Below are 17,613 nucleotides of genomic sequence, written 5' to 3' on the forward strand. Positions count from 1 at the left end.
TTTAACAAGGTTTGCTACTGGGTTTGTGGACAAAAGCCCAGCTACCCATGTTCTGTCTTTTCACTGGCTCTTTGTGTCTAGGCAGAGAAGTGTTTCTGAAGTAGGCAGTTCAGACATCAGAAAAAATGACACTGGTGATAGAATTGCTTCAGCTGCAGTGGAAAAGATCATTGTACTTTGTTTTGAAAGCTGCAAGAACAAAGAGTGCTTTCCCTTTAATAAGGCCTGTGGCTCCTTCATTCCTCTGCACATCATCACAGAAGGTCAGGCAAGACAATGCAGTGGTTACTTCTCTAGGTCTTTGATAGTTCTGTCACCTTGGTTTCTAGAAATTGATGAGTCTGGCAACTCATTCATTTCTGGACACTTTTAAAGACACTGAACATTTGTTTTAGTGCCCTGTTCTTCAAAATCTTTGGTGACTTTTGAAGGTGACTACAAGGAAGATGAGTAGAGCTGCTTCTTCCAGCTGAGTTTTTCAGCTGTTGCTTGATTTAATAGCAAGAAGACACCGACTTTGTACATGAATTTTTTCCTTTTTGCAGATGAGAAGACAGTGTAGCATTGCCAGCTTCCAACTTCCTCTTGAAGAATTGGAACTTCTTTTCTTTGGAGACCATAAATGTCTGCATGCCCCAGATACTCTCCCTACTACTAGCCTTGCAATTAAAAAAGAATTTGAAAAGAAAGAGAAGTTAAAATCTCAAAGCTTGCAGAGCTATGCTTTTGGTCCTGGAATCCTATGTGGGGGGCTTTGCTTTGGTTTCAGATTCCTAGGACACTCTCCACTGAAAAATGCTCCGTGGCTTTTTTCAAGTAGCATAAGAACTCCTGTTATCTTATAGCAATAGGTTTAAAAAAGTTATGACCTGTAGTAATTTCCCTCTTTATTTTCCCTGAGATTTCTTTGTTTTTAATTTATTGAGTAGATTTGCTTTTCAATCATTATTTTATCAAAATTTGTTGTGAATTAATTCCAATCTTGCTCCCTCCTTTTTGTGCTGGCAACTTTTGCAGCTGTTGCCAGTGAGTCTTTGGAAAGCTTTAACTCTTTCTTGGCTGCTAGGAAATGTTTTTTGGTTAATGGCAGTGGTAAAAGTGATTCGGATTTGAGGTTACTGTTTCAGGATGTGTGTGAAGGTGCTGCTATCAGGGAGTCTTTGATAAAAGGTTGGGTAGCTTTTGGCTGGGGAAAGGGCGAGTGTAGTAGCCGTGCCTCAGGGCAAGGGAAGGACCATGTGAGCTCCGGGGGCTCCTCCGTGTGTTTGTTGTGTTGTGTTCTGTGTTTTTGCCCCATTTTGCTTGGGGTCAGGCAAGGGGATTCCTGGGCTGTTTTCTTTTCTGCCACCATAATTCAGTGTCACAGCAAATGAGCATTGAGCCTACATCTCTAAGTTGTCAACTGAATGCTCTGAAGGCTCTTTATCAGTTTAAAGACAGTAGAACTCTTGTATGGAGAGAAAGGGCTTTTTGCTCAATTTTTTTTTATTTGAAAATTTTATCCGTCTTGGATATGGGGTCTGTTCCCAGCAAATTTTAAGTCTCACCAACACAAGAAACGTGTGGGACCTGGAGGGAGGGGAATCACTAAGCATGTATGTGCATTAGGAAAGAGATTTCAAAACTGTTTTGCCTCTGTGCTATCTGATAGATGGCACCATATTGCTAACTCTGAACTGCTTGTATGGGGAGGGAAGGGAGCAGACTATGACAAACAACTAGTGGAAAGTAATTTTTCTTTGTGTCAGTAAAACTGAGTAATAGAGAAACATAGCAGAAGCTCCTTTTGTGAGTGGTTGGTTTCTAATGTGCATTTGTTATTTTAATTAACACTTTTTTTCAGCATTAACAAAACCCAAAAGGTCCTGCTGATGTCCAGGAGAGGCATAAAGAGAGACAAACCAATTAATCCTAATCTTGCTCATTGTGAAAGATTTTATGTATAGTCACTATGATCTCCACTGTGACTTTTTAATCCAGGGTCCTGAGAGGTGAACAGCAATCCTCACGGTTCCAGAATGCTTCTGCAAATCCATATTGATACATCTTATGCAAAGGTTCCCTTAGAGCCCCTTCCTGACAGACTTCTGTAAGTCTCTGACTTGCAGAGTTATCTCTGAGCTACCTATAGCAGGCGCCACCATTGTCTACCTTTATTATTGTGTAGTAAAAATGTAAGAAATGTGATTACAGACTTCCCCAGTGGTGGAGGTCATATTGCCCATTTCCTTGAGCTTTGCAGGCAAGGCTAGGTCAAGTGTAGCTTTGTTGGAGTTGAGATTTTTTGGGTTTGGTTTTGTTTGGTGTTTGGGTTTGGAAGAGATGTCTGGTTTGCTGTATTGTTTGGGTTTTTTTTAATAATTAGGAATTGACTAACAGTATAGAAGCTGTTTAAACAACAGTTAATAATTCAGAGAAGAACAGACCCTATAGTCTCCAAAGCTTTTAACTTACGAGAGAGTATCTAAATTTCCTCTGGTTACGTTGACCTGGGATCTATTTGGGATCCTTGTAAATGCTGTGTCATTTCTATTGGTATGTGTCAGGGTTCTGATTTTTGTTCATTATCACCAGTTACATTAGCATTTAAGCAAATTTGCCAGATGGGATGGAAGGACAAAGGAAAACATGTAACATGTTTCTTGTTCTGTCTTGCCCTTTATAGGGGTAGCAGATCATAGATTTCATTCAGGCTCATTTGAATGCTAAAATTTATGTCTTGGTTTGATGGAGAGAATTAAGATATGTTAGCTTAGCTCCCCATCTGAGTGAGTGCAGGGATATTTCTTCTCATGCAGTAGAGGAAAACAATTTTGTTCTTTTCCTAGGACAGAAAAGGGAGATATAAACATTAGAAAGCCTGTGAAACAGATGGTGATTTAACTGGTAAAGTTATTACAGATAGGATGGCAGTCATTCAGAGAGAAGATGTGCAAATCATAATAGCTTCTCAGGTGCATATGCATGATACGAGCTGTGTTACAGAGCAGGTCAAGCAATCAGTTTTACATTCATATCCTGAGCCTCAGTCATTTTTGTTAGATCACTCTCCTGTGAGCTGCTTATTCCGTCAGGGCATGGAAATTTATTCTCAAATGAAGAGCGTTTGTTTGGCAAAAGAAACAGGAAATTCAAACTGGTTTGACCTGTTTCTAGATGACCAGGATAAAATTACTTTTAGTCTAGTTGGGATATGGTGGCAACTTATTCTTTAAAATAAAAATGGAGCTTTTAACTTTAGTAAGGTAACAAAAATATTGCAGGTGTTTTTATGTGGAAAAGAATATCCATAATATTTTCCCACTGTTCTTTCATGTTTCTAAGGTGCTTTTCATTAGAAATATCCTAGTTTTCTTTTTAAGCTTTTGTGTATAGGTATGGACCTGCCTATTTTGTCATTCTCTGTAGAATCTATTCATTAGCACAATGTCATGTAGATGAGTCTTAAAGTTCTTCGGATAAAGAAAGAAAAAGAACATTTCCAAACATTGAAACATGTATAAATGGATGTGCCATCATCTCCTTGAAAGCGCAGAAAGGCTGCGACAGGAACTTTGATCTTTTGGACCGTTCTTATTATATCTTTGGAGTGTTGACACTCAAACTGTGTGATAAAAATGTCAGTGGCAATGTTATCCATTTTCGTGTTGATCACTTTCATAGAAGTATTCACCAACTGAGCCTGTTTCTCAAGCCCAGGTCATATTTCACTCACTAAATCCTTCATCCATTTTTTTCTGTGCAACTGCCAAAATTTCCTCTTGCTGCAATGATATTGACAAGTCACTCTTAAAACTAAATTTACTTATTTAATACAAAATGTAAAGCAGGTGTATTTGTGCATTTGAATATGAAGTTATGCTTAATTTCTTTTTTATTAAAAAAAAAGAAAAAAAAGGAGATTAGAAGTGACCTCTGTGATGAAATTAAATTGAATTTGATACTCAGGGAATATTTTATTGAAAGTCTTTTCAACTCACAGTTCAATAAAATCTGTCACTGTGGAATACTGTGGTAGTATTTCCAATTTGTCAAGTTAAGTACCACAATTGTAAAAAACTGACAAAAATCGGAGCAGTAACTATTTAGCCAAGTTCAGGGTCAGAACCAACAGGTGAGAGCATCTGTTTTAAAGCAGCTGATGATCTAGAAAATCTGAGCAAGACATAGATGTGTGAATGCCAGGATCATGAGCGTATGCCTTCTCAGATGCCAGCCTCTGGTAGGGTTCTCTTAGTGCTTCTAGGTTTGACATACCACACACACATGGGAGTAACACAACCAAGAGCAGCTTCCTTGCCTGTGAAATGACTCTGTTGTATTTCAGGGGATGGAAGCACCAAGTGCTCAGGAGCCCCAGTAGCCCTGCCTGTGCCATGGTGCCAGAGGTAACCACCTGCAAGGGGTGGGAGAGGAAGATGCACTGGAGGAGGCCTAGGACAGTTAGCAAGCTGCCTGAGACTTATCCCCAAAGAAATAGGTACCTGTGGAGGTGACAGTGATGAACAAACATGACAAAGGAGGTGTGACTAGACTAGGCTTCCACTTGAATAAGTGGAAGTCAGGAGATTAGATGTGTAAGTAAAAGTTAGCAAAAGCAAAATGAAAATTATCTGCTTTTTTCCCGAACATTGCATAATTTTAATCTTCGACTTTGGAAACGAACTACATTATTGTAGGACCAAAAAAATAGAGAGATTTGAGCATATAGCAAATCTATTATGAATGTTCTAAAAAGAAAACCTAAACAAGGCCTTAGTAAGACAATAGGACACATTTTAAAGAAAATACAAATATTTAGGGCTTGAAAATAATTCAAAGTGGAGTAAATGCTAGAAGGGTTTACTAAAGGTGCATTGTGCCAGGCAGAGATGTTGTCTTTCCTAAAATTAATGAATTTCTATACCAAGAAGGTCTGGTTTGCATCATCTGACTGTACTGGGTATCTGGTAATGAATATCTGGATATTAATAGTCAAAAGTGGAAAACTGGGGATCTGCATAAGGTAATGTAAGTGATTACCTAAGTGAAACACAGCACTGGTTAGTGCTGAATGAGAAAATACAAGCTTATGTAGGTATCCCTCTTGGAACTCTTGGAAGACGAGTTCTCTGATCAGTCTTAAATGTTTCAAGTGTCTTACTTGGACATTGAAAATGAGAGCAAGTTGATGAATTTTTCTCATGAGAAGGAAGAGAGCTTACTCAATTAGTTGATCACTGAATGACTAAGTCACTGTTCTTATATATCAGTTGGAAAGGGAGATGGAAAATCATGGGATGCATTTGGATTTGTTTCTGCCCCACTATTTTATACCAATTAAAGCACGTTTGGCTTTTGTGACCTAAACTGCAACAGTTAAGATTAGTGTCATAATAGATCCTTTCCTTTTGCCAATAAGAACCTTGCAGATGTGCAAAAGCATGTACTTCATATACTTGAATACTTTGCATTACATGCGAATGAATCCAGCAGTGCAGTCATATGAGGAAAATAAAGGACAGGAAAGTGTTTTGGGAGACTTTACCCTGTGTGCATGATGGCAGGAAGCAAGGATTCTTCTGCGAATTAAGCTGACTACCTCAGATTTGACACAGTGCTGAATGGTTTGCAATGCGGGCTTGCACAACCCTGCAAACAAGAACATTTTTCCTGTAGAATCAATTTGTGAGAGCAGATCAGAGAGAACTGGAGAGAAATGGTACAAAGGGGAGCCTGAGAGAAGAGTGGTGCAGATAAGAAGACAGAAGGAACCAGAATATCAAAAAGATGGAAGGGAGAATAGTATAAAGATGAGCAGGGATAAGGGGTGCACGAAGGAGGGGATGAAAAATAGAGAGGGCATGAGGGAAGGCAGTCAGAGGAAGGTGAGTATGAATGCCAGTAGGAGCTGCTGAGAAAAGGCTCATGTGCACTGCAGAGGAAGAGGCAGGATGGATGCACGTACTGGGGGGAGGGGGAGAGGCAGTGAATACTCTCAGCAGGAGGGGGAGAGAGATAGATGGCAAACATACACAGAGGAGTGGTGGGGAGAAATAGTGGATGTACACAGCAGGGAGAGAGCAAGTGAGAGAGAGACACAGCAGATGCACACAGCAGGGGGGAGAAATGCATAGAATGAGGAGGGGGGCAGCACAGGGAAAGTATCAAAAAACCTCAACAAAATTTAACAATAAAAGAATAAGGAATAATAAAATTCTTGATTTGAACATTTATCATTATTTAACACGGGAAATCAGGAAGAGAATTGAAGAGACTTTACATCAGTTAAAAATTTTAAGCACTTCAAATGTTAATAGTGTTTGGTTTGGAATAAGACTATGCTTGACTTAATGAATTCCTCTTCGCATTTGCAGTGAAGCAGATGTCTGCTTTCTGTGTCTGACAGGGGACCCAATCCATTGCTTTTTGACGTCAATAGGACCGGGGATTTTTCAAGGGCATGCATTTATCTTGTCAATGTGGTCTAACCAGCCAGCCTCACTTCACTGCTCTGGTCTCACACAGGTGAGGAAGGTGGCTGGGAAGTGTGGTCACCTAAACTTTCCAAAATCTAGCAGCTGTCACATGCTTCTGAGTACTCTTACGCATGTTTGGGCACCGATCCCTGTTACTCAGTGCAGCTCTTGAGGGGAGGTTGCTGTGATGTGCCTGTGTGTGGCTCATTGAGGTATCTGGCAGCAGCCCAGTGGCACAGACAAGGTTAGACCACCTTGATAAGTGTAAAGCAGCATCAGTAAGAGAGCAGTCAAATGGTGAAATAGGTTAAGAAGCAGGTGTTTTGTTTTTTTTTTTTTCTGTTATTGTATTAAATGATGTGTAACTTTTCCCGGATTCTGTGGAAAACAAACAAGAAAGCTCCAACAATTTTTATGAGCCTAACATAAACTCCACTGGTATGCATACAGAGAGAACACAGCCACTGGAGTGACTTTGTTATTACACCTGTACACAAAGTTGTTTCTCTGTGACCGAGTTGGCAATTCAATGAAAAAAATGTCATGGAAAAAAGGGACTCAAAGGGAGACACTTCTCATTCGTGAGGAGACAATGTTGGTGCAGCAAAAGTATGAGGAACTGGAGGTTGAAGATGCTGTTTCTTAAGAAAGAAAGGTTTCCTCCACAGGAGAATGAGGTGTCACTGTGGAAGAAAAAAGTATGGATGGACATTTTGGTTTCTTTTTGTGGGTGAAATCAAAGGAATGTACTGCAGCTGGGCATCAGTATGGGCTGTTAAGAAAGTCTTGTTCTCCTTCAAATAATTTATAGCGCCTAAAATTATTTACTGCCATTGCTACAAGGGAGACTCTACATAGTGCTGATAGCATGCTTTTGAAGGGAGAGGTACCAGTGTCCAAATTCAAGGGACAAAGAGAGTACAGCCAATGTATCCATGTAGGCACACACCTTTGATCAGAGAATGGGAGTGTGAGGTTTATACATGTTCAGTGAAAAGTAGAATAGTGATTGGATTACGCTAAGGTGGAAATGTGGTAGGAGACATACTCAAAAAACAGCGACTATTCTTATTCATAGCACCGTTTTCCTCCCTTCTGAATTCTTACTCTGAAAGCTCACAGAGAAAAGATTTATTCAAGTTTCATTTAACCTCTGCAATATGTTCAGTAGTTGCTGCTGTCCTCCTACGGTATAGGGAGCTTCGTGGAGTGCTGTGCTCTCTGGCCAAGCAGACACAGCAAAAAGAGAGAGAAGGTGGGTGAAATGTGTGGGTTTCAAGAGAGATGTATATGTCAGAGACTGATATCAAAATGCCAGTGTTACAGATCATACAGAGAAACCAGGAAGTTCTAGAAGGATCTGTTTGTCTTGTCCAGATTTGGAAGGATCTCGCTGCCCATTTCTTTCTGCCATGGTGAAGCTTGTTGTGATTTGACAAGCAATGTGGAAAAGCAGTGAGAGAGTCTCCTGCTGAAAAACTCCTTGTCTTTTTGTTCAAGTGGAGCCAGAAATAAATATGGTGTGGTGGGACTGATGCATTCAATTAGATTTCAGTAGGTGTGCAAGGGCAGTTCAGAAGCAAACTGTCTGCTCTGCTTCTGTGTGCATTGGTACCTGCTCTGAGGGTCTCTGAGTGATCTTAGTGTGAGTGCTGTATGTATTAACTGCCTGTAAACATACTTCCATCGGTCTTTTGCTAGCTAAGTATGATGAATTTATGCTCCTTTTTCTGAACTGGATGAATAGAAGGATTTTGCTTAGGCATTGCTGAAGGGGGGGAAGGTTCATTCTGAGCTGCTGTCATGGCCATCTCCATCCTCACAGGCTCTGCTCTCTGGTACCATCAGCTGAGGCTTCTCTCATTCTGTGCCCTCATGCTGTTTTGAATACAGCAGGGCATGGCTCAGTCACCTGAGTGACTAAAACGAGTGCTGATGACTAAAAGCTCTCTCTTGCACACTTTGGCAACCACATTTTCAGAGTGCAGCTGGGGTTGAGGCAGAAGGAGGAACTCGCACCGCTCCTGGGAATGCTGTGAAAAGCTGTCTGAAATGGATGGAAAGATGTGTCTTTAAGCTGGGCCAGTACCCATAAAAGATTAAAGAGTTGCTTTTTGAATGGTAAAAAAAATCTAGGATATTAATATCATCTCTTTCTGTGTGGGTAGAATAAGTTTTGTTTCTTTTCTTAGATGCTTTAAGTTTTTACATGGTTTTCAAACGTAAAAATCCTGTTAATCCAGATGTTTGAGTGGGACTTGGAAAAAATCCCCCTTTGCATTCTGATAATGCTGGTTTGTGACCAATGTTAGCCTGGGAAAGCAAGGGTTATCTTGGGCAATTCAAGTGTGACAAGACGAGCTGAATCTTATTATCAGAAATCCAGCAACAACAATAGCAAAAAGGCTAAAATACAGGGAATCAGTAAATGGTGGTGATTTAAAAAATAAAACAAAACAAAAACCCAAACAGTAGATACAGCTTCAGTAGGCCTATTATAAAAGCAAAAGCTTAGCTGATAGTATCAGGTGGGTGACAGCTGATAACCCCGTGAAGGGAGCGTTGCCCCTATATAGAGTCCTGTGTGAATGTTGTGGGGACAGGAGCATTGTTTGGCCTCAGGTACCACAATTGCTCTGTGATTCTCTGATGAAATCTTTTCTTTTCAATAACTATTGGTTGAATTTCTTTAAGATATGCTTATATGTCAATAGCACAACAGAGTGTTTTGTGACATACATTTTCCTGCATATGTAACACCTCAGAAACCCTGAATCTTGTTTACAAAGTGACTGCTGTGAAGATTCAATTCTGGAGGGACAAGCTTTAGTAATACCTATAAAATACTAAAGCCTTTCTCCTTTTCATCAGCTTCTGTATTGAAATTAATTTTACAGAATATCAAATTAGGTGCTGTTTGTTTAACTGCTTGAACTGTAGGGGTTACATGCCAGATAAAGAAAAGTGTTTTGAATATAAAATAGTACAAAATTAAGTCACTTAAAAATGAGAATGAAAACTGTGAGAAAAGCTCAGTCCCCTTCAGCTCTGATTAGTGACTGTGTGATACTTAAAGGTATAGGCTTGAATATTAATATGGTTGATGTGTCCTATCTTCAATCTATTCTATAAAAATTAGAATTAGGTGTAAAGCATAAATTACCTCTGATTCTGTAATTTCATCAGAAATCTTGGGGGTTTTTGGGTTTAAAATTTTTTTTTTTTGAGGCATGTGCGTTGCTTGTTTTTAACTTCAGCATTAGCAGTGTTGTGATTTAAATTATCCTTCTCATATTCAAAATTAAATTACAGGACCTTCTGGATGTTGATTGTAGTTTTGCTGATTTTTGTTCAGGAACAGGTAGTGTGCAGGCATTATAGCCTCTTTTTCCCTGTCAATAAGCAGAGGAAAAAACATTTAATTCTCACAGATGATGAAAGACTGGAAGGAAAAGACAGCGATGAAGAGAGCAAAAAATAAAATGGTAGGTTGGGTAAAGAGAGGAGTGTAATGCAGCTGAATTTCTGTGCATTTATGCAGCACGAGCCGGGACTTAACACAGCAACGTGACAAAAATGTCAATTATGACCATTTCACTGCTATGTAACTAAAAGGAAAGGCCTGCTTAGCTCTTGATATATAGCAATATCTTGATTTCAGTTACATTATTGAAGTTGAATTTAGGTAAGGTCATAATTACAAACGTGTTAAGAAGAAAGAAAAAATGTAAAGTTTATACATGTGCTTTCAGACCTATTTCACCATCAACATCTCACTTGACAGTTCAAAGCAGTTAGAACATACCATGCAATTTTTAAAGTATTTTTTCTTCATTATTAGTGAAGGTTTTCTTGGTCTATATTTACACCAATTAATGATACACTATACACAAAAAGTATCTTAGTGACCTTATTTTAAAATACTGTTTCAGATATGCTTCCCCCTCCAGCCCCCCCCAATTATTAATATTATTTACAGATTCTGAGAATATTTTTCTATTCTATTTTAATTTTTTTCTCTATCTAGTCATTGTATTCAGTCACTAAGAACTTTCCTTTCTAATGTCTTTGTGTCTAGGGGCTTGGCACATGAGGGCGTGATGAGAGAGTTCAGTGCATCATCTTTCTTTATTGTTTTTCTAACAGACTTGCAAGAAAATCAGTGTATTTGAAAAAAGGAATTAGACATCTCCTCTCCTAGGATTTTTTTTGTAGAAGAAGAATACAATATTGACTTCCTGATATATGTTAAATAGGAAAAAACATTTTTGCACTGTTAGAAATTCATGTTGTCTATGTAATCTGCATTAGGCTGGAGTAGGATTGTAGCAATAGATTGTGTTTAGTATTTCTCAGTTAATGACTTACACCATATTAATGTATCATATTCACTTCTGATAAATACAGTTTTCCTTATTTCCTAAATGTACTTCCATTTAGGAAATGACTTAAAAATAAATATGACAGAAGAGATAAAACTCTAACTTTGGGCACATTTGGAAGAGTATATGACTCTACAGTAATCCGTTAGTTGAGATTAATTCTTCCTGCCCTGTTAATGGACACTTACTTGGGTCTTCTCTTGAAAGATGCTTATGATGGTCTGGGAAGAAAAGGAAAGGCCCAGTGCAATACATGGCTTTTGTGATGTCTTGTGGCATTCAACTCTTTGAAGTAAATTTGTATAGTAAAGACGTTTCTTTTCAAGAGGATGAAAATGCATTACTGCATTCAAAAATTACTTTTGTTTGTGTTGTGAGGAGAATTAGCCACTCATTTTTACTCTACACTATGTGCATATTTATTTATTTACATATTTTTGCAGATGGGCACCCTGACTTAAGAGATTCCTGACCATCTGTGAGGTCTCAAGCAGGGAAAGATATCATGTCCTGTATTGTTTCCTTTTTCTCATCAGTCAGAGCAAGTAATTTTTCTAATTACTAGGTGAAAAGTCATATATAGAGCATAAGACATAAGGAATGAGAATAAATAAGTGAAAACCTGTTAATATGTCTTTCTGTGTCAGTAATAGGAGTTGCATTTAAAATGCAATATTGTATAAACAATACAAAAATGTTGGACGGAATACAGAAAAACTTGAGCATTAAAAATATTTTTGAAGGCAAAAGCAAAAAAAGCAGAAATTTCTTATCATCAAATAGATGAATTTTTTAGTTATAGTTAGAATTTTTTAATTAATAACAGATTATAACAGGAAGGTGAAGTGGTAAATTCCAAATGTCTGAAAGAGCTCTTCCTGAAGGATTCTGGGGCATAGTACTAAAAAAAAATTCAAGCTAATCAAGTGTGGTATAGTAGGAAATAGTTAACAGGTCTTTGACTTTTAAATCTAATTTACTTTGAACTTCAGACTATTTGTCAAATTCTTTACCAAATGGTCTTCAGAACAAAATGAAGTCAGTGTACTTAAATGACTTTGTCTGCAAAGGCAGGCTGAGCAGACTGGAACTTTTAAGAACAGAAGGGAGTAAAAATGTGGGAAGTACTCTGGTAGAGGTGAATACCAAGATGATTGCTGTGGAGGGGATAAGCATGGAGCTATGAGCTGGTGGGCTTGGGCAGGAGGAGAAAAAAACCCTAACCCACAGCAGTTCCTTTTTTCCTCTGGATCACAGAATTTAAACTGTGGAACTACTATTTTTGGATGGTCTACAGTAAAAACTGATTTTAAAAGGGACTGGAAAAGCCAAGAGAGAACTGGCTAATGAAAAGGTATTGAAGACAACTGTGTGGACACAACCTGTGATTTGTGAGATACTATCCTTGTTTATTACTGATAGGTATTTTGCACGTTCCTTGACAGTAGCAGCTATGGAGACAGACTGTGTACTAGATGGACTAATCTTCTGATCTGCATTTGCGTTTTTCTAGATTTCCAGTTTGAATATGAAGGTATGTACAAAAATCATCACTTTAATATTTTTCCAGAGCCTAAGAAAGGTCCAAAAATCACTTGCTGTGATGTATCCCTGTAAAACACTCTGCACGAAGTATGGGTTACTGTGTGGTTCATTGCCTGTGTTCTACTTGATAAAGGTGCATTGCAACAGCAAAGGTGATAGAGTTTTGCTAAACTGAGTGGGCACAATAAGGTTAACAGATGTTCTTGCTCTGGAAAATACTCTAGGACGTGATGGGGAGGAATGTTTTTAAAAGTCAGCCTTTTCTGTATAAGGAGCACTTATATTAAAGCTTCTGGTGGTGATTACACCCCAGTTATGTTCTGCCTGGCTCCTGTTGATTTCATTACAGAATGACAATTGAACCTCCGGGTGCTTTATAATGTATATACTGTTGGTGCATGACATGTGGTGGAAAGCAATATCCTTCTGCATCCCAGTTTTGGACTGAGGAAATAAATGCACTGTGTGGTTTTGAGTAATTACTTGTAGTCTGTTCATGAATCTGTGTCTCTGCCTTTTATTTAAGCAAAAGGAAATCTCTGGTTGCCTCCAAGACTCTGGATTTTCTTTTAAAATTCTTTGGCAGAAGAATGCTTTCTCTCCTCCTTCAGCAGGTTACTTGCTTGTCAATCTATTCAACTTGTCATTTCCTGAAAATACAGTTGGGGAGCAGTCAGAGCAGGAGCCTCCTATTGGGGGCCTCCTGCACAGTGTACTACTAATGAAAGGAATGTTCTCTTTATATTCATCATGTTATATTTTTAGCTAAAAGGTTTTTTGCCTTATTTGATTAAAATATTCTTAAAATTATTTGTTTAAATGTAAAACATAAAAATGTTATTCAGTCAATTCATATATAGGTCTAAGTAAAATGGTCTTTGAAAAAGTATTTATTTTAAACATAAGTATTATCTAATTTAGAAACAGTAAATAAAATCTAATTCCTAACATATGGATCTGGCTCTTCAGAAAAGACACAGTCCTGAAATATTGGTGAATTAATACTTTTGAAGAAGTTAAAAGCTTAAGGAGTCATCTACTTAATATGCATAGCAAGTAACAACCTGTCTGCTGCATATGACTTCAGCAACAGAGCCAAAGATTATGGTTTTGTGCAATTTTTCAGCACAACATTTAGGCTTCTAATAAAATTTTAAGCATGCTCTTATATTTTGTTGGCTTCTGGACTGAAAGTGAAACCTATGCCCACTTACATTCCTTAATGCTGGTGGACCCCAGGAGACTTGAATGCTTTTGTGTGCTTAGGCCTAACCAAGATCTGGAATATAGGGTGTTTCTGGCAAAGTCAAATTTGTTACTGGGTTACCAGATCTCAAATTCAACCATTTTTTTGGCATAACAGTGTATTTTTGCAGAATGTTGTAATTGTGTGAGGACTCTCTTGTATGCCTTTCCTTTTAAAGAGGGGAAAAAAAAAATCCCAAAACTCAAAAAAGATTGAAGGTCTTGCATAACTCTTAATGGAAGAGCTGTGCTTTATTCTGAGGTTGAAAAGGAAAATGGAAACAAAGGAATGGCCAGTTAATAGAATGTAGGATGTTTAGGTAAAATAAAGACATTTCATCTGTTATGAAGAAGGTGTCTACTGTCAAGCACGCACAGTGTGAAGAAGGCATAATAACTAATAAGTTATTTGTACCTGGGTTATTAGGATAAATCTGCAGATAAGGATACGTGTATAATGGAAGCTTCAAAAGCTGCAAATCTGATGTGATAAATGATTCAAAGTGCAACACACTAGATTAGATTTTAATGTTTGTAAAATGAATGAAACAATACATCTATATGCCAAAACCATATTATCATAAACATATTTGCCAAACTATAAGACATAAATTGCACTTAAATTTAGTAATCTATGATGGTATGCTTGAATGTATCTTTGTGATTAAATGTGAACAATTGCTCCTTTAAGGTAAAGGTCTGTGTATGTGTGATTAATCAGATTGAAATGACAGGGCGGACAGCTCATGCCATGCCTGGTTATCAGAGTGATTGATTTTAGTCAATGCTGCTGGATGAAAAAAAATCTGTTAATAACTACAGCTGCAAAACTCCTGATGTCACTGATAGCACAAATCACTTCTCACACTCCTATTATCTGGCTCATTTGCAGATACGAAGCACACAAACCGATCCACTGGAACGCAAAATTATAACGTACAGATTTATGCAAGAGGGATGACTGCAAAGTGCGTTGCATGAGCAGTGTAAGAAGCTGAAAATTGCTGCTGTTGTAGCTGTCATAGGCACGTTATTTTCTTTGGTATGTGTGGAGATTTTGCTGTCAGGCTTTTATCCTCCAGATTGTTTGTGCTGTACCTCTCTTCCTGCTTAAAATAGAAAATCAGTCACTGAACCTGGATGCTATTAAGTGTTCTTAGAATAGTTCTTAACTAAGTTGGCTGATTTGCACTTTCTGATGAAGGAACATTTGGTTGTTTATTGCAGGCTCTGAACAAACATGTTTTTCCAGAATCAACTAACAAGATTACTAATTGCATTTCATCAACAGAATTTTTTTATCTTAGGTATATTCTTCCATCTAATATTTATCTTTTTAGTTGTGTATTTATTTTGATAGATCTGGAGTTTATCTGCATCAAACATTGTGTTATCTGCATTTTGCAGAGGTTAACAGGAATGCTGATGTTTTATGGATTTCATAGGAGAAGGGAGACAACAAATAGTCTCAAGTATTTTGTAGGATTGTTATCCTAAATCCAGCCCCTTACCCAGCCTTTCTCCATTAGCTTTTCATCTGCCATTCCCCACTGGCCTAAAGCAACACATTTGATATACCTCCAAAGATAAAAATCTTTTTGGATTCTTACAGTCCCTTGTCCCCCCAGAATTCAAAGATGCATCTATTTTCAGAAAGCACATGCAGTTATGGTCTGAAATGCTGGGGCTCTTGATTTTTTGAAATGATAAAATAATCCTTTGCTTTTTCAAGCTTCATCCCTTCTGCTCTGTAGGCAAGTCATTCTATTGCAAAAGTATTTATATGAAAAACCCCAGACTTCCTAATGTGTATGCTATTTCATCACACTGTTGTTTAGTTCTGTCTGGTATTCTGCAGAAGACCAGAGTGTGCTCATAGGAATACCAGGTAGGCCATACATTTCATGAATGTAAATGATAGTGGAAAAAATGTTCTGTTCAAGAAAGCAGAGGTGATTCTTGCTTAGTTGGATATTAAAGCCGTACTGCCATTATTATTTGTTCTTATTTCTTCAGAGGATCTGTGTCTTGATTAGGATTCTGTTGTGGTAAGTGCCTCTATCAATCACAGGGAGATCAAGTCCTTGCCTGAAGATGTGCATTTAAAGATACCCCATACAGTAGCATGCCTTCAAGGAGCTCGATGGTAATTTCATAGGTGCCAAATATATTAATGTAAGTTCAGGTAGACCAGCATGTTTCTGAAGTCTGAGGTATTTCAAGATAAAACCTTCTATTTATTTATTTAAATTATTACTATGATTCTCCCAGGAATAATTGTAATGCAGAAACAAAGGACTTACCTGACTTTCAGATTTGTGACTTTCTGAACTTTGGATAATGTCCTTTAATATGTTGAGTAAGGCTGTGTAGGAGTTCTGTGTTAGGTGCTTTCATCAAAAGAATGAAAAAATGAAGATGAATCCTTGCCACTAGTGCAGTTTACTTAGGAATTTACTGAGGATTTATCCCTTAATCTAAAGGTCATAACATTTTAAATAACATGCTTTTAATATTCAGAATGGACCCAATTGCCCTCTAAGCAGCTGATAACTTTGAAATGCTGTTAGCCATAGATACCCATATATAACCTTCCCTTACCTTCCTTTCATAGAAATAATGAAACTTGAACTTTACTGCAAATATGCTTTTGTCTTTTGTTCAAGCAAAAGAGTAAGAGTTGACTATAAGCCTGCTCATGTGTGGTGTTCCTGAGTTCACTGCTTGATTTATTTGCAGATATGGCAAACCGAGAAGATATGTTTAATATACTGCCAGTTGTTTTTACGTGTAAGAAGAATCCCATCCATGAAGGAATCTGAACTAGGGGGACAAGACAGGAGTTCTTGGCTGCACTCTTTTGCTAACATCATTAAGCTATGGCCGTAAGATTGTATGAAGATGCACCACCCAAGGAATTCCAGATAAAATGTCACAATTTGACACCAAATACACAGCATATATACACGCATCCATTCCATTTCACAGAGCATCCACTCTGTCTCCAGGCACAGCTGCAGGACTCCTCATAAATAAATAACCTTGTGTAAGACAGATTATGTTCCTCGGATATCAATCACTGGTAAATATCGTGTTTCTACTTACGACACAAGAATACTAAATGGAAACTCATGAAGATTTCAGATTGCCATTATATTTACAGTCCTGAGGCTTACTGCTGAGAATTATTGGATATCTTTACCTCTGAATGTGGGCTGAAAGCTGCAGTGGGATACTCATTCCTAGCCTGCCTCTCAGATTTTCAAATCAAGGTTAATCGTACTTCTTGAAGCCCTACCTCTAAATCACTGTAAATATTGCAAAAGGATTCCAGACTTTGTCACATGGGGTCAGTGAGGGAACAAAAGCCCAAAGTCATCCTTTCCTGATTCCATATCTGGAAAATGTTTTGGACCAAAGTGTTCTTACCATAGCGTGATTACAGGGACTAAATGTGGTGGGGGAGATGGAGGGAAAAATGCCAAAAAAACACCTGGAGCATTGGAGTGCCTTCTAGTATCTGCACAATGAAAGGGCAGTTATTTCACTCTCCTTATTTTACTGGCCTATCAGTTCTTTTTCTGTCAATGGTAAGACATTCCTCAATTCCTGCTGCAAATAATACATTTCTCCATGTGGTGATATCAAGTAGCAGGGTTGTTTTATCCCTGAATTGTTGCCATCTTTCAGAGGCAGTGGGTCTTATTTTTTGCAGTCTGTTTGAATGCTTCCCTCACCAGCCACTGTTGTCCACCGGCCAAAATAAAGATGAGAGATTGTTTACAAATTCAGGAATTCTGTGTTGGAGACTGTCAGTGTTTTGAATGAAGCCACTCATGAATGAGTGTTCTGAGATGACTCTAACTCTCTTCAATACGAGTGCAGCTGCTGTTTCATTCCTTATTAATTTTGACTTATTTATAAATAATCCCAGACAAGTTTCAATATGTCTTTCTCATATTCTATTCCAATCTGTTTATTTT

The 17,613-nt window shown here is 38.0% G+C and overlaps 1 long non-coding RNA gene across 3 annotated transcripts in view; it reads left to right on the forward strand.

The window, feature by feature from the left end:
• LOC148223592 (uncharacterized) overlaps positions 1–17,613 on the forward strand; it is a 143,121-nt gene that overhangs the window by 108,010 nt on the left and 17,498 nt on the right. For all 3 annotated transcript variants that reach the window (XR_015803826.1, XR_015803827.1, XR_015803828.1), the window contains 2 exons: positions 12,263–12,374; positions 14,523–17,220. This is a non-coding gene — a long non-coding RNA (uncharacterized LOC148223592). The remainder of the gene's footprint in view (positions 1–12,262; positions 12,375–14,522; positions 17,221–17,613) is intronic.

This window comes from Sturnus vulgaris, chromosome 5 (assembly GCF_052056855.1).
Source record: "Sturnus vulgaris isolate bStuVul1 chromosome 5, bStuVul1.hap1, whole genome shotgun sequence".
NCBI lineage: Eukaryota > Metazoa > Chordata > Aves > Passeriformes > Sturnidae > Sturnus > Sturnus vulgaris.